The following is a 22,195-nucleotide window of genomic DNA, read 5'->3' on the forward strand; positions in this document are numbered from 1 at the left end:
CGACTTCGTAATGGCTTAGAGAGCACACAGCCAAGTGCGCATGAAAATATAGACGTGCCAGTGACGGTGGGGACACAATAAAGTAGACTGCGGGGTTCCTACCCTACATATATTACTGATTGCGCTCCCTGGAGTGGCCGGCCGGATATTGAGGTCCATATTTCACCTCTCAAAGTGCGCTGCGCAGGCCACACAGGTCAATCTGTCTGGATGGCTATTCTTTATCACTTTAAGCGTGCATTGGCTACAAAATCAAATTGAAAGTTGAAGTAAACCAGCATTTTAGCTGCTTGACTTTTATTTTATTTTGTATTTGTATCCAGCGTTGAAGAGACAGGTTTATTTTTGGTAAAACCATAACTTCAGTTGTATTGCTGACAATGTAGATTACAAAAAAAAGGCATTAAACTTTTTTATCAATTTTTTTTTTACTAAAAGCTCTGGTTTTCAGGAACGGCCTTCTCTACCGAGCTACAGATATTGGTACATAGTTGTATGTTATATTTTGTTATTATATCCATCCATACATTGTGTCTAATGTTCACATATAGGCACGTCCTACCAAAATTATACCCATCAAGATTTCGTGTCACAGCACAGGCTACGCTTCACAGGCATTAACTAAACACTTGGCTTCGATGTTGACGTTTCAGCGCTTCACAGAGCCCGGCTGGAACGCAAACGAGGTTAATGGTTCATTGGGCAGATATGCTAATTAGCGCCCACTAATTGCGACCGTAACCGTCACAGGAGCCCTGGATTTATATACCTCTGTAGGTGTTGTCAACGCATTAAGGTCTCAAAATCAATCGGCCTTTGTGAAATCGGATCACTGTCCTGAATCATAAAGTTTTTCTTTAGGTATACCTACATATTTTTACAGCGAATACCAATAAATGATAAGGAAAATATAGGGTTCATTGTTTTATATTATCTTTTTTATGAGAATACTGGCAATTAGAGGTATATTACTAATATTCCTGATTAATTCAGTGACCTTTCGGATCAGCCAGTTCAATGCTTAAACCGATGAGCTATCATAACTTTTAGTCTTCTGTTAGTTTAGATAATTTTTGTTTCAAAATATATACTTGAAGGTAATTTAGCAATTAACATCGATAGCGTGTAGATTTCAACCCGGTCAGCCGCCTCCTCTAACACAATGGCTCCAAAGGGCCTACCGAGGCAAACATGCAGAGATTAAACTCGCACAAAGAAGTTTGGGGACATACCTACTAGTACTATTTAGGTTATTCGCTTGCGGCCCTCGTACACAATACTTCACAATGTCGTGATTGGGCGTCCTACGAGCGCCTGGAGACGTCGAGGGTCTGATTGAAGTAGCTATGGGAGGTATTGGGAGCAGTAAGATGACGACCCTTTACTGCGCCCCATTACTGTAGTATTGGCAGTGATTGAAACCCACGCGTGTACTTCATCTCTTCAATTTTATTCAATATTTACCTCGACAAAGGAATAGTCTGTTCAGGGAGCAGTAATTTGAAGTTATTTTGGAATGTCGTCAAATTTTGGGTATTTTGATAGTCCAACATTGCTACCGAATTCTCTATGGCAAATTGTTTGCTGTTATTTAGGATAACAATTTCACAAAAAACACCAGACTTCTTTTTATTATTCCAGGGACTTCGTGGTTTCAGTTGAGTTCCTGTAAGTATACCATATATTATATAAAATGCAACGCAAGGATGATTTTCAGCAGAACGAACAAAATGTAGCTTCATTTTCTACGCCAAATATGTTTTATGGAACTGTAACTTAATACGGATTACTTTATATAAAGAGACTTGAAAAGAAAATATGTCTTGACGCAGTAGCTTGACATGATATTGATCTATCAAATAATGAGATTGCAAGAATTAGGGATCGTTATAACCCCGTTAGTACCTATTGGTATTGGGTTACTAGAAATCGAACAAAAGGGAGAAAGTAAAACCCAATCAGTCCGTCTGAAATATTCCACTTTGCAAACCAAATTTCAATTGAACTCGGAAAATAAAACATCAATCAAAACATTTTTGAAGCTTCTAAAACCTCTTGTTTGGTTATCGATTTCATGGAACATTTTGAACAATGGAAAGGTGTAATTTGCAGATATTGTTATTATAATGCGTAGATAATAGGTTTCGTGCAATGTTGTTGAGAAGTAGCCTATACTGTTTCATAAAATGTGTAAGTACGAGTATAACATGCCATGTGGAAGTAATGTAGAATTAATATACAACTCGGCCATTCTCAGATGAGCTAGTTTTTGCGTGTCCGGACTGTTAAATCGTTAAAAATAACAAATTAGAGACATGCAAGTATTTTTATATGTTACTTAACAACCCCATCCAGTTGTGCATTAAATCATAGGCCTCTATTTTAAGTATTTCTGACTTAATTAATTTCATGAACCTCTGTTCTCTAATTACCGTTACGCGTCCGCACACCGACTAAATGTTAAAACTTGGCTGTAATTTTTATGTCGTATAGATTTGGTTTACTCCATTCAACATTTTAAAGAGTACAAAAGATTGTCTTATGCATAGCAAAATGTCTATTCAATAGAACCATTCTGTAAATAATTAGATTGTTGATGATGTTTTTGGGCACACAAGCCTAAATAATAATATTTGACACATCATTTACGCGCGCGGCGCGAGCCCTTAGTTAGTTCTAAGACCTGTTAGCAAGTAGACGTCTATTGCGTTGGCGTACCGTCGATGAATTGCGTAAGAGTATAATTACCATATCTTTGGTTTTCAATTTTTCTATTTACCATGTCCTTATTTTTATACTCGATTTTTGAAGGTAGATCCACGTTGTTAATTTAAATAGATTCAGTACTTTGGCCTTCATACGTTGTAGTAAGACAGTATTTGCATACGCTGAAGATTTTGGAAATTTTGAAGAAAAACTATCGTTTTATAATTTCCATGTACTAATTACCGTATATTTATAATCACCGTTGTATGAAATTATTACCTACAAATTGCACTCACGATTGAATAAGTATGATGATAAAATATGAAATATACCTAGACTTTCGCATAACAACTGTACGGACTTTTCTTCCAATCTGACAATCAAAATTTTAAAAAACTTTCGTTAGAGTAACCTCGAAATAGATTCGATTTCATGACGAATGTTCAGCTTCAGTTGCTGCATGGTTGTTGGATTTAAGAGTATATTTTAACCCCTAACGTGACCCCACAAAAAGAAGTTACCTGGAGTGAAATCGGGGCTTTCTGATGGCCAGGAGATGTCACCCCTGCATGAAACATGTCTCGTACCAGATATTTATTTTTACTATTAGTATAATTGATATTAACATCTTAAATCATTAATTAATTCTAATATAATACCATTAACATCTATCCATAATACCTTTGCCCTAAGAAGATGAGATTTTCCAACAGTAACACTTACCTGGCGTGATCACATTAAGAACAAAAGAGAACAAATCAACAGACAATGGGACTTTTCAAGGCAAGAGTGTATAGGCACTTTGTACCATCCTAAACTGCATCCTACCTGCTTTGTTATGCATAGAAAAAACTTCGTGATATGCAATGGGTACTGGACAGAAGAAGCTTGGAGAACAAACTATATACAAATGGATCCTAAAACCCATGTAGACATGGCATCGACTTAGCCTCGCAAATGTAGAAATACTTTAACGTTTTCAAAATAAAGTTTTAAAAATCTTGAGCTGTGCACCTTGGTTTACAAAGTCCACTGAAGTGATACCAAACGTCAAAGAGGGTGTGGAAAATCCTGTAAAGCTTACAACCAAAGACTAGACCTTCATGCAATCTATTTGCTGCATCCCTTCTAAATTCTAAGAATTCTGCATTTAGGCTCGGGAGAAAGCGAATAGCATCAATCTGAAAACTTATTGTAAAAGAATCGAGGTGACAAATCATGGGATATGCTGAGCTGGAACTGTCATTATTACAAATTCAATTTAATCTGATAATGGGTGATGGCTGATCGCAGATAGATTAAAAAGAGGAAAAATCACTTAAATCATTAATTAATTTTTCGATATATGCATATCCGAAAAATCAAATTTGTGAGATCTCCTGATCCATTATCTGTACGTTAAATCGTTTGTACCACATTGAAATCAAATAAATGATTATTAAGATTCTGATGAAATGTGACACGTAGCCCCTTCTGGCCGAAACTAAGTGTTCCTGTTATAGCCTCGATTATTGCAGTATACTGAAAATATCTTGATACAATAAATAATAGAAATGAGTGTTTTCCTTTTTTCAAAGGGTTATTAAGTGTACCTACAGCGTTTTTTATGACGCTATATATTTATATACAAATTTATCAATGCAAGATATTGTTTTCTTGCTATTTTACATATTTTTTCTAATTACCGTTAGATTAAGTATTAGCCTTATCTAATTACCGTGACCATAAAATTTTTGGGTCTCATTTACGCGAAAACCGCTTGGAATAATTTGACGCCTTAACGATTGTTAAATTCGTACTTTTCATGTGTTTCATATTTAATTGCGTTTAAGTCAATTAAGCCAAATTTCAAAAATTATATGGTAATTAAGCTGAGAACGCCTAATCGTGAGAATGGCCGAACTAAGTAAAATGCTCTATATTTTTGTCTCTGTATAAAACATTTTTGGAAAACAATATCGATTTTGCAAATAAAATTAACCATGTACTTTAAAGAGGTCGGTAAGTATAGATTTATAAAAAAATAGGTATAGTTGTTATAATTATTATGGTATTTTATCAGGAAGAATTACCTACTTAGTCGGTTTGCTGACTCGGTAATACTGCGTTATTTTTGACATTATCGGAACTTGTGGTTATTTTGGTTGTTAATTAAGTCAATTAAAATTACCACATAGGTAACGTCCGGCTAATATCTCCATACAATCTCTTACTGTTTAAATTAAAAACATTAGAAACTAAGATAAGCAGAGCTCAGATATGGAGCAGAACAAATAATATAAATCAGATGTTAATAGAAATAGTATTTGTATATTTGCGTATCACTCAGCCGCTAGAAATACAACACAAATAGAAATGACCCAATGGTGTGTATGATGACCCATGATATTTTTGTAGGCGTAGCTGTATAGACATGCAGACGATAAAGACTTCTAAAACTACATAGTTGGAATTAAATTGAATAACATACATGAAATTGAAACCAAATGTTATTGTTATTTTCTATTATACCGAACATTTATGAGGACATTATTGTTTGACCACGGCATTGCCACCGAAACGCCAAAAAGAATAACAATACAGGCTTATAGCGATATAATAACAATGTGGCAATATTCTAGCAGGGTTCATAAAGGGGATGTATTTTATTTTATTTCGTTACGTTACGGTAAGGCATAGGATAAACTATAACTGTTTTTTCTCGATTGGCTATATTTTTCTTGTAGGTACTAAGTACGTAATGAAAGCAGTCCTCTACGCAACCCGACCTTTCAAATGTTCACAATTATAAAAGAGCTTTCACTCACTTTATATAGCAAGAGTAGGATGTCTCTACAATTGGTTTTCCGGCTGCCAATTTGCTGGACGGGACTGACGAGTCCCTTACATTGACGAGTATAATCAGGGTAAAACAGAAGATGGAGCTAACCCGATGTCGAACAATGAGGGAGAAGGAAATCTAATTTCACTGGCACGGGAGTTGTTCCAATTATGCATAACTATTCATCGCAAATTGGCGTTTAAATATTGTATTATCTTCAGGACGTGGACTGAATAATTCCTTGCAATTCTTCTAAAAACTTGGCAGGAACAATTTACACCATCTTGAACTACGTGCTTAATAAGTATTTTAGGTATGTTACCTAGTAAAATAGGACATGTCGTTTACAATAAAATATCTTTATCTTTTGCATTATCAAGATCCTATAAATCAGGACGCCCTAAGGGTTACAGTTTCTTTAGTTATCTAACTGAAGGTCAGTTTCACCGCTTGCCAAATAAATCCCTGATAAGCATAGCCCTGTCAGATAAAATACAAATTTTGATCTCACTGCTTGCTAATGCATAGAAATGTAGAAGTCTTCGGTATTCAGTAACCTTTATTTGTTAGAAGTTATAATTGCGTTATAATATTTTGTCAGATCTATCATTATAAACCAGTGAAATTGAGCCTAAATTAGTTAGGTAGAGTTTAATTGGTGTATGGGAGCATTTATAATTAACCAGTTAAAAGTAGGTGTACGACTTTCAGTAACCCTTTAAAAATCAAAAGCAGTTTTAACGCCGAACTTCAAAAGTAATTAAGCAATTAAAAGCAAAAAGCTGTGCTTGTAGCTCTACTATTGCTCTTTTGTTTTGTGAGCCCATCATGAAATTGGCGAAAGTGTACATCAACCAGTTTCAGCGGTGACAACTCAGCCCGAGTTGGGTTTCGTTGAAGTTTTGTCCCACGGCCACTGTAACTTGGTCCCCGACGTACTTGGCGCCAATCGCAGCCACAGCGGCCAGCCCGCGCGCCGCGACCAGTCGCAAAGAGCCCGGCCTCCGCGCAACATGCCGCTCGGCGCTACCGCGAACTTATACCGCTCTCGTAATATCTAAACGATATCCCCCACAAAAGTACAATGACTTATCATCACGCTCCAAACTTCATCCCGGCCACCTCCACGGGATTCCAAACAAAGTTTCCCAATAAACATAGATAGGAAATGAACTTTTGTACTTAGTTTGTAATGTTTCAGTGATTGTAGTGATAAAGACCCACTTAAGTGAAGTTACAATAGCATTTGAAGAATCTCATTTCATTGTTGTTGAGTAAGTATGTCACATCATTTATTGTTACTAACTAAATAAATATAAATAAAACGTCATATTTATGTAAATATTTACGAATTTATCTAAATATTAATTGCCTAGGCTGCCCTTTAAGCATTAACGTATAAATCATATGGAAAAGTAAATATGACATCCTAAGTAATATAATAGGTAATCGTAGGTAAGGACTACTAATTATGTGAAGAATAATAAATACTTAACATATTACATAATATATTAATTAATGCGCTAATTATGAATAAATAAAATTATGCTTACTTCAATTCAAATTAGATTATAAAAATATTAAAGTAAAAGAAAAGCGACATAATTTAACTCGTTAGTGAATATAAGCGTTTTACTTAGATACTTTTTATGTGGTAACAGCAAGGTCTAGCTCGTTGCCTATGACAGCTGTGCCTCATTAAGACCAGACTGAATAGGAACTGAGCAAGTATGTAGAGTCTCTTTTAATATCAGCTTTAATTGGGGTCCAATTCCTGCCTAAGTAAAACAAGAAAATGCGAAAAACTATGGACGTAGGTACAGTCTAATCTGTAGGCGTTATGCAGTTGTCTTTAGTTAACCCACCTTGGGTTACGAGACGTCGACTTCTTACGCCACGAGATAGATCTCTGCGAATATTACGAAGGCATTTGAATATCTAGTGATCACACCTGAGGAAACGGTTTATTTGTGACGAAATCGATATCTTTTATTCAGTAGGTTGGGTTGTCACACACCTCGAATTTGCTTTAGGGAAATTTTGTTTCGTTACAGCAAAACAAAAACGGGATAGTTATTAGTTTTGGACCAACACTTGCAAGATTTATTTACAATTTACTCTCGGCTTCTAGAATAGGCTAAGTGCTGTAGAGACATTCTATAAAATGTGAGAATAATTTGAATTTGATTTACTCATGCGATAATAAGAGAAATTACGATTTTAGAGGATCATTGTTTGGGAAACCCATGTTATCGATATGAAAACTCTTTATTATGCTTTTAAGAATTGATAAGACGCGCGATTTAGACTTTCAGCGTCCCACGCAGACAAACCCGAAGGTAGAAGCTAGTCATGAAACATGCTGAAGACTGAACACACGCCTATAATGTATTTTGAACTAATTATAAAGTCTCACAAAGCACAGTGTATTCGTTTGACAACGAAGAAACTTCGTAGCTTTTGATAACAAAACGTGCAGCTAATTAGAAGATTCTGCTATCTAATAGGTATGTAGGAAAATTAAATGAAGCTTTGCCGGTTAGGAGAGTAGGTATTTAAACTGAATGCGTATCCGTTTGTAGAAGGGATTAGGGAACACATAGTCTAAGTTTAGAAACAATTACTTTCATAATTCCGGGTACCGAATAAAGGCTGTATTTTTGAGTTGGGTCGGTAAGGGATCATTAGTTTTCTGTGGAAAGGTTAAAATAATTTTGAATTCCTATCATAGACATCCATCCTGTACGGGTAAGGTACGCTTTATTTTAACAGTTTCAAAAGAATAGAACATAGGCACTGTCAGTGAAAAACGGAGCCGTTTATCATCATAACAATCTTCTGGACATAAGTCTAGTTTAATCCCTGCCATTTTACGCTGCCTTTAGCTTCGCATCGTCACGTTCGGCTTTTACCTTTACCTGGGACCTTTCGCAATTCGTCACTACACCTAGGTCCACCTTAGCTGGATTGCGCTGTACAACGCTTGCCGAGTCACGGTCTTCATTCAATTACTCTTTTAGTGATTAAACATTTATTTAATGCTAACTCTATTTACAAACGACGGCACAACAAGCTAAAAACTGCGGCACCTTAAGTAATTGGCATTATTTTGGAACAAAAATGTTTAGTCTGATGTACTGTCGACTCTTGCTACTTACTTGATTAGTTCATTTGAAAGTCAAAATTCAGCAACCTGATATCACAGTTAACAAACTAATGAAACTAATTTTTGCTCGTCTATCAGGGCCTCTACATATCCATCAATTTAAGGCGTTACCAGTAAAAGTTAGTTCGACTATTATTTACTTTAAGATTTTGCCAGCGCAACTGATAAATGGTGTGTGCTAATATTGCGTCAAATGCATACGTTATTGTTGCGATAAAAGAGCTCTTCTCCCAAAATAAACTGCACTCATTCGGATATTTCCTCAATTTTCAAGACTGAACAACAAATTAAAGTGCGAGTAAGCCCCTATTACTTTTAAATTATTATCGCCTGTAGAGTCAACAAATATGCTTCCCACTTCAATTTTCCAGGGTAAAATAATAAATTTATCATTCTGTTATATTCGCGAGTGTCAAGACTGCTCCATCTGCGATATTATTTCGGCAAGGTCGACAATTTAGCAAATACCCACTCAAGTGTACCTAAGCTAAACAGCACATGCTTTTGCTAATTTTAGGTCAGGAGAAATGTTGAAAATATTTTTGAGTTAGGTAGTTATTAATAAATATTGGTACAAAAATGTCATCAACACGAACAAATATTAAAACTCTATTTATTGTCAATGTAAATTCGTAAATTGACCAGAAAAGAAAAGAACGAATAATGTAAAAGAGAGAACCAGTGAAGTTTGTTAGTTTTGTTTATGGATTTAGGGTATATTAATAAATAGGTACCTACTATAATATTGTTTGTTAGCATGAATATGAACAACGTCCATTAGTTGGACCTTTTTATTCCAATGAAATATAGGTGACTTCACCTTGAAAGATTTTCAGCATTACTCAGTCCAATGAAAAGTTATACATACTCGTATACTCGTAGTAGGTACATATTAGACTAATTTTTCTACTACTACTTCGCAAAAAGACCAAAGTAAATTTTGTAGAGTAATGTCTTCATCATATTATCTTACCGTGGGCGTAGAGAACTTTTCAGTTTATTTTAGGTTAGGTATACATTTGATTATGTTTATAGAAACTCAAAGTAAACAGTTGGAGTATTACGAGTTATTTTAACATAACATTCTTAAGTATTTTATTGTTTCCGTCCAAAATTGTGCTATGTCAGTAGATTCGAGAGCTAGAGTCACCATTTGTTGCTCCCTCGAAAAATATGTGGCATTAATTGGCCCAAATTGGTTATTAGATGGCACGGTCTCAGGAGTAATTCATAAATATCGATAAAATTATTCCTGAAATGACTACGTTTGGTGATATCATGAACTCTTGAATTTTAGCGCGTTAGAAACATTGGCATGGCTACATAAGAACTTATGTTCTTAATTGTTGTAGTACCTAGGAGTAAATAAATAGAAACAACATTGTGCGTCGGCGCATCCTCGTGAAGAGCGCTATAAGAGTTGAAGTTTCATATCTGCAATATGGACTTGAAAACAGACAGAATGTAAAATGTGAATTATTCTAATGCGGGTAAAACCGGTTAAGGTAGTCTGGAATACTTGATGAGCGACTTGCATAAGTAAGAACCTCATTTTCCCTGTAAACATTAAACAACGCCGGGAGAGCCTGCTCTTTTTAATTAAAGAAAGTATTTTACAAGAGTGCCGCCCTTTGAAGTTTTTATTTTCTTATTAACATCAGTTGATTGATTTGGTAGAAACCAATTTTAATTTCAGGTCAACATTGTTATTTTTGCCGAGGAAATACTGTAACCAGTGTGTACAAACTTTTGGAAGTTTACCCGCATGATAATGAATTAGAGTGAATAGGTACTGAAATAGGTGTAGTAGATGTAACCAAAATATAGAGTCTGTAATTTATGCTGGCTCCTGTACATCGTGATCAGTCACTTTCGGTGTGTGAATGGAAAATTAGTAGAGTTTCAAAACGTGTCAAAATCCACAAAGAGAAATGTTACAGGCTTTCTTAATTAGGCAGATTAAGCGGCGGAATGTAGGTGTCTCGGCAGTAATTGTAATTAATGTATGACGTAGGGCGCCTTCAGTCAACTGTTATTTAGGTACACACTGAGTTAAACATAACTATTATCAAGTGCTTAATTAACAAACGAAATCAACAGTTGCTTGTGCCGTTCGTATAATACTATGTTTATTTAATTTACATAATACGAGTAAATTAAATCGTGTCACAATTAGTGTTAATGCCACTAGTCATCACGCGACCATTAAAACGATTAATTTCTTAATTGCAACTGGTAGATTCTTGCAATTTAAGCATGTAGGTAGGTACTTACTTATTACAAAGTTAATGAAATATTTACCTTTTTTAAATACTATCCTATTTTAAATAGTCTTCTTATGGAAAAGAAAAAAGAGTAAACAGCAATCTTAACATAACTATTTCAGTTATTTATTATCTCGGTAAATATATCGCGCGTGTGGCGTAAGCAGTTTATTTTTATTCGGAAGCTATTTTTATCTGTTTGATTACATCTATATTCTTATAAGATTTGATTTATACAACTAACTAATATCGTATCAGGTATTCATTGAACTTGTCTTTAAAATGTGCGTTCACGCGGGTAACGTTATAATACTTGTTTCGATTCAGCCCGAAATCGCAGATAGAGCAGGGTCTTCCATCACAAGTAATTACATTTTAACCACGAGAGCAATCTTTGTAGGTGTCTAAAGGTTTTTGCTCGACTCAAAGGCCATTAGTGGGTAGTGACATGGCTCTTTTAGACATTTTAGGGTTCACTACATACAACTTTTACTTTTTTGGCATAGTTCCAAACTTCCCTGATACGGATTTTGAAACGATACAATTTTGAATGTTTTTCTACACAGCAAGATTTCCTGAAAGTTAACGAGTATGATAATACTATTATGTATCTTATGTAGTTTTGTATAGGGATGACTTTGTAACAAGAATGTAAAGACTGTGACTTCATTGTGACAACACACTTTTGTGGAGACTTATCATATTTTACCTGAAATATGTGGTCTATTTTGATTACGTTTACCACCATCACTACATCGTAAACTCATCTTTAAAACATAATACTTATCTTTATATGTAATTTTGATAGGGATGATTTTACAAGAAGAATGTAGAGACTGTCACTAGGGTTGTGACCTCAGTGTTACAACTCACACGAAGGGAGATGAATAAACAAACGGATTGGGAGCGTAAACGACTCTCAGGAGCTCGGAAGTAATCATTCTGTCTTAGGTCTTGATAAAGTTTATTAGTAATAAGATAACAGCCGTTCCTCTAATGAACTACATAATATGATCACAAACCCCGACTGTGTTGAAGAGCTCCTAATATACTTTTCTAAGACCACATTTATGTGAACCACTGGGTGGAGTCTGAGATTATGTGACTCTACGATACAGTAAAATAAAATGTTACGTTACGGAGCTTGGGGCTAAGTTAGTGGTTTGACAGTTAACAACAAATAATTCATTTATTCCCTGACTAATTCATCAAAACCCTTTGTACGAACCAAATAAAATAACAAACGACAAATATTTTGATCACAAACGGTAACAAATTCCATTTCAGCTCTAGCGTATCCTCAATTTGTAAAAATAACGGATAAAGGGAAGTGTCACGGTACTCATAGCACGGTGTACGCTCCATCTAAATTTCAATCCGCGTTTCAATGAAAAGAATTCAACCTTCATGGAAAATTCACATCGTAACGGGGAAAAGAGTTCGTTCCATTGTCAACCGTAGGCGAGACGTCACCACCTTAGATTGTCAGATAACGCGTAACGTAAGCATTACGGTCTCATAATAAGATTGTTTCAATTTTTTTTATTTGAATGTAAACAACATCGACTGCTAAATTGTAAAGAAAAAATCTAAACAAATTCAGTGGTTTTCAGTAAAGGTTCAGTTCAACTACTTTTAAGCACCATACAAATAACGAGAAGCAATAAATAAATAATTCTATTAAATGACCCTCCTTCTGGCGCAGTCGGGTAAAAAAATCCGTTAAACTGCATCCTACGTATACTACGTTAACAACTCCGACTCTACTTTTCTGCCATTTAAATGGTAGACTATATTTAAATACGTCTGTTTACGTTCAGAAAATATCTGAAATATCTATTTATTTTAAACACAAACACCTACATTCTGTGAATATTACTTACCATAAGTAGATACTTATACTACTAAAACTACGACTACCTAAAAACTTTATACTTAGTACACATTGTTTCTTTTGCGTCAATTTCCAGCAATTAATTGCTTGAGAGAAAAATACTAATTTTGCCGTTATAACGTAGATTTTCATAGATTCAAGTGCACCTAATTGGAAACCCGATTTGCTGTTGATGAAATTGCAAACAATTTTTAGAAAAAATGCGCAATTTATTTCTAGCGACGAATAGTTATTACGAGCGAAATAAAATATTCACCCGCCATAAGCATTTTCACCGCATAAAATGTACTCGTTAACTTTTTATTCCTGGAAATGGGTTCAATTTTAAAAGTTACATACCTAGTTTGTTGGGATGAAAAATAAAGTTTTTTTTGTTAGATACTTACATTTTTATTAAATGTGCTTCAAGAAATAGGTAACTTATTTTGGTGTATAACGAACATACTTTGTTTACAAGCCCACTTATTACTGTTTATTTTATTAAGTAGGTAAGTATACTGAAGTCTTTATTACTGTTTATTAAAGTTCCAATAATACATTCTTAACTAATTTTTGAAGCGTGAAAAAAGGAAATTCAACCAAGTAGACATGTTTTATTTCTTACTGTCTTTGTGCAGGTCATATCTCGCCTACTTAGGAATCGTACGTTGAAATAAATGAAGACTGTTCTCGCGATCCGGAATTTACTGGATTTAGGTTTGTAGAATAAATACCAAAACCTTTCATTAGTGTTATAAGTGGATTGAGTGATTACACATAATGTAACCTTGTTGTGGCGTAATCGTGTTTGCACATCACTTATCTAAACGAATGTCAACAGGCGGCCAAATAAGTTGGTATCCATTTTACCCGGTCCTATGTTTGTGCGTTATGTTATATTGGATGCGGTTACTGTGCGGTTACTTTCACAGTGAACCCCTGAAGCTCCAACTGCGTGGTCTTAATTGTCATGGCAATTACAATACCTATAAGTATATGGAAATGATTGCAATAAAATAACAATAAGTATGGTGGGAAGAACTTGTTTAGATATGCGTACTTTTAACGCTGAGTTGTTTAGGGACGTTATTTGAAATAAAAAAAGCATAAAAATACGAATAATCTTTTTTGTCCTAGTACACCATCAAGATCCTTTCTTCCCCATATTTTTAACAACAAACTTTGCGTATAAAATCGCCGCCCATCTTGTTTGAGGGCGCCCTAGGGCCCGTTTTCCCTAAAACCATCAAACAACTGTCCGCAATTGGGGGTTTGTTATTCAGTTTCGAAATTTTAAAAATAATAAGCACTTGTTAGGGCCAGTATTTTTTTTGTTGGTTGTTGATTTGGACCTCGTTTCCCTGGAGAAAAATTAAGGAAGGTAAAAGTCCTTCATGTTTGGACTTAAATACGATATTTTGCCTTAAATATGGTCTTTGACTACGTTTACCACTAACATTATATCGCAAACTCATTTTTAAAACATAAAATGTCACGTATCCTGAACTGGAATCCTGAGATCAAGTGATCGATTGAAAACCCAAACTCCTTTCCCATGCCTACAACTTTGATACTATAAGCAGTGGGTGGGTGTGTAGAATAATATTGTTGAGCAACTGAACCACTCATTTGAAATAAATTACATATTATTATTACACTTAAGAGAGTTTATTTTCCGGTAGAGATCTACTCAGCAATGCTATACACATGTACTATAGGTACTTATAGTTTCCCAATACTTTACAGTAAATATAACCAGCAGATGACCACCATCTACTAAGGTTGCAGGAAAAAAATGATAAAAGAGCAGACTTCCTAATTCCCCCTAATTTGAGATTTAAGAAATCATTTTTCTCCCTCATAAATTATGGGATCGTTACGTGGCAATTTCGTAAAAATTTAGGGGATGGCTAAAATCGGCAGATACGGAGCTTGGGAAATTGAATGTTGTACTACGATATTGAGGCGTTGGATTAGCGACTATGTATTAATTTGTAGTATGATTAATTAATTCACACTTGCTAAGCTGTGCAAGCTGATTGCATAGAGCAACTGAAGACATCTGACAATCATTAATTCAATATTAATCTCCACCAAGGCTTACGCTTTAATTGTTGACTTGTAGGCGAATATGGTATGTACGTACATGTACCTACTCCCAATTAAAGTTGTAGAGAGATAAGGTCGAGTAGTTTATCGCAGTTGGAACAACGTAATTTATGTTTATGATTAATTTTAAAGCATACACATAAATTATAAAAGTTAGAGTTAGAATGATACTTACTCTACAAAAGTTCTACGATGAATTCACTAAGACCGATAATCGCAGCTTAGATTTACATAAGTAGGTAGTTAGGCACTAATCTTAACTAAAAGTGTAAGAATCTGCGTGTTTATCCTGAAAACTTTCAACAATGAATTGAAAAACATTTCCTCCCTGCACTTCAAAAACTTACAGTTTCGCCATCAGCTAGTTGATATTTGTCAATAGAGTTTAAGGCACGGGATGACAGAACCATCCAGTTATCTCAGCCTCCCTGGGGTCCTATTTCTTGCCTGCCTTCTAAGACGTCGCATAGATGAGGGACTAACCATAATAACTGATTAAATTAACTTGGCTAATGTTTCAAAAAATCCAAAAGAAATGGAGTTTTTGAATTGACCAACGCAAAGGATTTTGTGTTTATTTATTGCAGGAAAGTTTAGTAAACGAATTACGGAGATAATAAAATAATTAATGGGAAGCTTTTGGCTGCTGCTTGTGGTACGGACGATGTTTAGTGATGGCCGCGGCGCGTGAGACGAATACATTCGGGTCCGAGTGACCCACATCGCCCGAGCTATTCCGCGAGTATTCGCTCCACTTAATTACAAGAAAAGTTCGCCGATGCGTCTTACTAATCGCGCGAGATTAACTAGTAGCTGAAATGAGATCAGCCGCTTCCGAGATGTTCATTACTTTGGGCCGGATTCAAGTGGATAATACCATAGCTGGGCACCGTTAATCAAATAGTTAACTTCGTTAATCGTTAAACCGTTAATAAAAAAATTAACTTCGTTAAACGTTAAAACGTTACATTTTGCAAGATTTAACGCAAGTTAACGTTAATCGTTAATCCGTTAACACATTATAATAAAACGAAAAAAAAAATGTATGCAAGGTTCAAATAATTTCGAAAGCTTACGGGACTATTCCCACCTCTCGTTCCCACCACTGCAACTCCTGTGTAGCCAGGATCTACAGCTTGACCGCCACAAAAACCCAACCAATGAAGGTCAAGTTTGTCCCGGGGGAAAGTTAAACTGTCATTGGACCCGCAACGAAATTAATCAGAAGAACATAGGAGGAGTTCGAAATTAAGGTTCGACTTCCCTCCATTGCAAAGCGGATGACAGGTGACAAACAAAGGTTTAAAACCTTTAAGAAAAAGATTATGCACCACGGACAATAAATTAAATTAAGGGGGCCTATCTTATGAGCAATTAGCAACTACCTGCCAATAATATTTTTCACAAAATCGCTTAAAAGCACGGAAATTTTTCCTTGTCGCGACAAGATCGGTGTAATAAATTGCGGAAACAGATGTATGTTGTATTGAATTAAGCATTATATCACGTTCATGTTTCCAAAGATCACACTCCCACAAGATATGATGGGCAGACTGCTCATGACTGACATCATCAGTGGAACACTCGCAAAAAGGAGACGGAACTAGTTTGAATTCGTGAAGTTTATGTTTAAAGTTGCCATGTCCCGTGAGGAACTGCGACGAGCAATGGTCGATTTCTAACCATCGCCTAGTTAGACGTTCGCGTACATTCGGAGTTAGAGGGGGGGGGGGACCAACTTTTTTCCACTTTGGAAGCGTCTGTCACGCAAACTATTCGGTTTAGAAAAAAAGTATTTTAGAAACCTCGATATCATTTTTGAAGACCTATCCATAGACACCCCACACGTATGTGTTTGACGAAAAAAAAATTTTTGAGTTTCAGTTCTAAGTATGGGGAGCCCCCAATATTTATTATTATTATTTAATTTTTGCATCAAAATATTAATGCGGTTCACAGAATACATCTACCTACCAAGTTTCAACAGTATAGCTCTTATAGTTTCGGAAAAAAATGGCTGTGACATACGGACGGACAGACAGACAGACATGACGAATCTATAAGGGTTCCGTTTTTTGCCATTTGGCTACGGAACCCTAAAAAATAGCATTTTTATATCGTTTCTTTCTGGTTACAAAAACTGTTGTTTTGGGTTCTGGAAGTTCTGGAAGCCCAAACGTACTTGTCAGAACGCGTTTTTCTAGTGTTTTCCAGCGTGCAGGCTGTATCTTTTTGGTAATAGTAGGTACTGGATTAACGATTAACGGACTTAGGATAATTTAACGGAAGTTAACGAGTCCGTTAACATTTTTTAAAGTTAACTTAAAAGTTAATCCGTTAATAGAAATGTTAACTTCGTTAATTAACGATTAACGGATTAACGAGTTAATGCCCAGCTATGGATAATACCTAGAATCTATGAAAAGCTGACTTCGAAGGGTAAAGTTAAGCTATAACTGTTTTCGTTCAATCTTCAGGATGATGATAAGATAATTGGCTCTATATTAATTTCAGTTATCGTATACATGAATGGAAATGTTCGCAAACTAGAAATATCGATCTTGTTCTGATGAATTATTCCCTCCGTTAATGGCAACACTAATACACTATACTTGAATGAATAAAATATGTGTAATGCTATAGTATCCAGTAGGATTTAGGATGATGAATAAGTTCCATTAATTTCGTAATTGCTTCCCTAAAAACAAAATGGAAATTATGACCATTCATTAATAAAATCCACGTCGGCTTATTGGTTTTTAGATGGCAGAACTTTTATTAATGGTGGGCAATAAATTTTTAGGTTCAGTTGATTACCTGATTTTTTACAGTGCAATGTTATTATATTATTTATTATATTTATTTATTTAAATAATATAATTCAATAAAATTAACTTCAATTTCATTTAAGAAACATGACGTTAAGTACCTACTTATTCATAAAACTTAAGAGTTTCGTCACAACTTCGTAAAAAGCTTTTTTACTTAGTCCGAAACAAATATGCATAAAGCAATAGTACCTAGTTAATGTTATTAATCGCTTAATTTGTTTAGGCCGTCAGATAGAGCTAAATGTTTGTCGAACACATTCAGTAGGTACTTACTTGGAAACAAATTACCAGGAAAACCTCCTGTGGCACGCCCCGGGGAATATATGAATATTTTTGCAATTACATCACGCATACAACATTGTGCCAGTTGCAAAATTTTGTAATGAATGGAAAACAACGTAGGTACTTACTTACAAAAGCCGTCAAAAATGCAGGAAAAAGTCTTACCGAATGTAGCATGACCTAAAGCGTGTGAGTGTATTTGGGTGTGTAACTAATTTTTACAGTCGTCCAAAATGCTAATGCTCATAAAATTATTTACTTGAGTAGTTTCACGTGAAGATAAATGCGATCATCTCCATTACCCACATCAAAGGATAAAGACTTTAGGGTATCTCATTCTTTGCTTTTGACAGCCTTTTGTTTAATGGTACGAGTATGTTGAAAGCCGATTTTTAAGGTGGAGGGTTGAAGATTACTGTAGTTAAAGGCTTAACATAATATTCTCTGTATCTCCACAAACACACGAGAATATTTAATCGTAACCAGAGTAGAGTTCTTAGCATTAAGGGGGTGCAGCGCCGACGAAAAATTACGATTTGCTAGCCGAGATAGCGGTGGCGCAACGAACTAACACGATCGCACACGAACTACTTTACAGAGTAGAGACAAAAGAGACTCAATACAGAGTAAAAACACGCATTTCACTAATTTTGCTAAACAAAACGTGAGTTTATAATACTTTAATTAGGAAAAAGGAAGGATTTGATTTTTTGTTGGTATTGCTGCGAAAATTCTTACACAATAAAAATCCTAACTAATATTGATTCTTCTGATGAACAAAGGCGTTAAAAAAGTTTCGTAAAAGAGTATTTTTCCTAGACGTTCAATTCAAATAGGCTGTTATCGTAGACACAGATTAGAGAGTATGTCTAGTCTTTCCATTCTATACGACATGGCCAGAACGCAAGGGTGTGAAACTAATCGAGTATAGTTTGGAAATAACTTTTTTTTAACTAAACTCTTCCAAACTATATGAGCAGTTACGCAAATACTGCGTACCTACTACTCTAAATAAAAATGTTATCGATTTATTTATTTAATCCTACCTAATCAGTTTATTTTGAAAAACCCGCAAGAGTGTTAAAAATCTAGTTTTATATTGATTCGATAAAATATATTTAAGTAATAAGAAATAAAAATACTCTTAAATCTAATTCCATATTTTACTGAATAAGTATCAAACTAACTTTTTCACACTCTTGTCAAGTGTAAGTGGTATAGTAGGTATAGTTTGAAACGGAGAAGCGAGCATCCACAATAAAAATTAAACACGACAACTGTATTCAGTACGCAAAATTCGTGTCTACTTTGTACTGTAGTCGCAGATTTACGACGAGTATTACAAAATATACACGAGCAGTTTCCTACGGCTGCGTTCTACCCATGTATACAGGGTGTGGTTTTGTAAAACAACGCCCATCTCTGGAGTGATAGTACACATGAAAGTTTATTGCAAGAAAAATATAAAAAAAAATTAACTTATTACTTTATTACTAAAGAACCTCGTTCAAAAGTCTCTTTTCTTTTCTCACTTCGCTTATTGTTTTGCGTTACTCATTTAGCATACTTTCTTTATACAGTGTGTCAGTCACGATAAAGTACACATATGGTGGTACCTGGATGCGAGCGGCGTGGTACCGGTCTTTGTGGAAATCCTTGGGGGAGGCCTTTGTCCAGCAGTGGACGTCTTTCGGCTGAAACGAACGAACGGCAAAGAAAGGTTGCAAGGGTTTTCTAGCCACATAAAATAAGTTAAATATTTTTTCGTAACAATCGAAGTCATAACAAAAGAGATACTATTTGCATGCTCTGCGCTCTACACTACTCTGTAAAGGATTGACAAACACACATTTGACACTTGACAGCTACGATAAAGCAAAACGCCTGATGATTTCTTCACGGCAAAGTTTTTTTGGGAAAATCAAAAATTCTCAATATTAATGCATTAATACCAAAAACGAAAAAGGGGGCGACCTTCAAAATATTAATTTAAGCATTTCCATATAAAAATTATTGCTTCATACGTTAAATTAACAAAGTTCTCGAAGAAATAAATTTTCCATATGTCTGCATTTTAAATGTTGTTTATCAATTTTTTACGTATTTATTCAAAATTTCGAAAAGGCGGCGACCTAGATCAAGGATTGGGCTACCCTACACAAGTTACTTTGATGTATTTAAGTTACTAATCGCAGAGCACACCTGATTTAAAAATATGACAATTTTAAGGATTCTGTGCAGGACCCCCTTAACCATTTGGTAACTCCAGTTAGTAGCACAAACTGGCTGAAGTCTTAGCTGGAACCGCAGTCAAGTGGCTGAATGTTTAAGTACGATATTAGAGTTAGGCCATTCCATGTGCTTCTCAGTCGAATTTGTGAAATATTCATGAAGGCCGACCTCCGGCATCGCAGTAGGGAGACCCAATTTAAAATTATAATTAAATAATACTATACTGCTCTTAACGGCTGTGGCGAATGGGTATAATCACATGCAATAATTTATAAACAAAACTATGCATTTAATTTTGGTTAGTGGTAATACAAAGTGTGGATTTATTCCTGTGCAAATAATCAGGGAACATTATTCAAAAATGGTTACAGTTTGCTCACACGTTGCAATATTGAGGCTAACTAACAAACTGAGCTATTAGTTATAGTGTTTTGCAAGCAGTGTTGAATCCACATGGGATATTGGCGGGTCGCCTGAATAGTCGTGTTTGGAATTTACGTTCGGCGTTACCAAAGTTGTTTTGTGAATTTTATTATATTTACCTTGATGAAATGACACTCATTATAGAATCTGTAGGCCTATGATGCGCGCCGCCGATAAGCGGTTATCACGCTCTTTTATCGTTTTGCCCATACATTTGGACGTGGATATAAGAGTATATCATGGCGCACAGCGCATCCTAGCCCGGCTGGTTTCTAAATCAGATTCAACTAAGTAAGTATTTGTCTAAGCATTGATATCTAACCATCCATAGGTCTGAATTCATGCTTAGAATATTAGAAAGTTATAAGCGTTGGTTTAGAATATGATTTTTTTTTATGTGACAGGCAAACGAGCAGACGGATCACCTGATTTGGTGGCTCAATTACTGCAGTAAGGAAAGTCAAGTAGGCTGTATTGACTAATATTGAGTATTTTTTACGATCTTAACTGTATCATTACTATTCTGTAGGTACCTACTTACTCTATTATCTGTATTCATCAGTTGTCTATTCATCAAACCGAAATTGACGTTATGACTGTCTGCTGAGCGTGAACACTTAAGTTTGTTTACGTCGAAATTTCGATTTAACAGTTAAATTCACATCACTGACTGTCTGATTGGGGTGACTGATTCATAGACTCTCTAGATGAATGGCCCATAAAGGTTGACATTAACGTTCAGTTGCATTACAGTTATTTAAGGAATAAATGATTTAAACCTTCCCACTCGCAATTTTCCACCCAAACGTTTGATATTTTAGTCATAGACACACGCTTACTAATGAGTATGATATAACTGGTTTTGCTTTATTTTGGGAAGTAGAGATAGGTAGGTATAAGTGTCCTAAAAAGGGCTTAATTAGAATAATTTGAAATGATATTTGATTTCGATTATCATTCTATTTTTTAACCTGTCGGCCTAGGATGCGCCCCAGGACAAAATCTTAACGAAGATTTTAGACGACAAATGTATGGGCTTATCGCGCAAAATCGATAAAACGCCACGGTAAAAGTTTATCATTGCCCACATCCTAGCCTGGGAGGTCTACTTATAATCTGAAAGGTCTTATAATAGCGAACAAACAACAAAGCCCTTCAAAGTGTACCTACATATTGCCTGCTGTAAATTTTAATTAAACTTTAATCGTACATCGAGATTACCTTGTCTTTATAAGCGTCTTTTGAATTCCAATATTAATTACTTACTTACTTTGAAGTAGTTTGAGTTGTGCTGTCTAATGAACTTAGGTTTGTCGGATCGTGATAGATGTTGTAAAGGAGATGGATATACAGATTAATTATTAGAAAAATAACCACACGAAGTTATTACTTACACATCTTAGTTGTATCCTGCAATGAGGTGTAGTGTAAGTGCAAGTCAGTTAACTCGTATTCCCGGTTAAATGATACTCCAATTTATCGCTCGCA

At 35.3% G+C, this 22,195-nt stretch overlaps 1 protein-coding gene across 1 annotated transcript in view; it reads left to right on the top strand.

Moving 5' to 3' along the window:
* Window positions 1-6,529: 6,529 nt before the first annotated feature.
* msR (myosuppressin receptor) overlaps window positions 6,530-22,195 on the top strand; it is a 50,844-nt gene continuing 35,178 nt past the window's right edge. The window contains exon 1 of the mRNA XM_028301043.1: window positions 6,530-6,801. The gene's annotated coding sequence lies outside the window, so the exon portion shown is untranslated. The remainder of the gene's footprint in view (window positions 6,802-22,195) is intronic.

Source organism: Ostrinia furnacalis, unplaced genomic scaffold (genome assembly GCF_004193835.3).
Source record: "Ostrinia furnacalis isolate ACB-3 unplaced genomic scaffold, ASM419383v2 OfSCF0074, whole genome shotgun sequence".
NCBI lineage: Eukaryota > Metazoa > Arthropoda > Insecta > Lepidoptera > Crambidae > Ostrinia > Ostrinia furnacalis.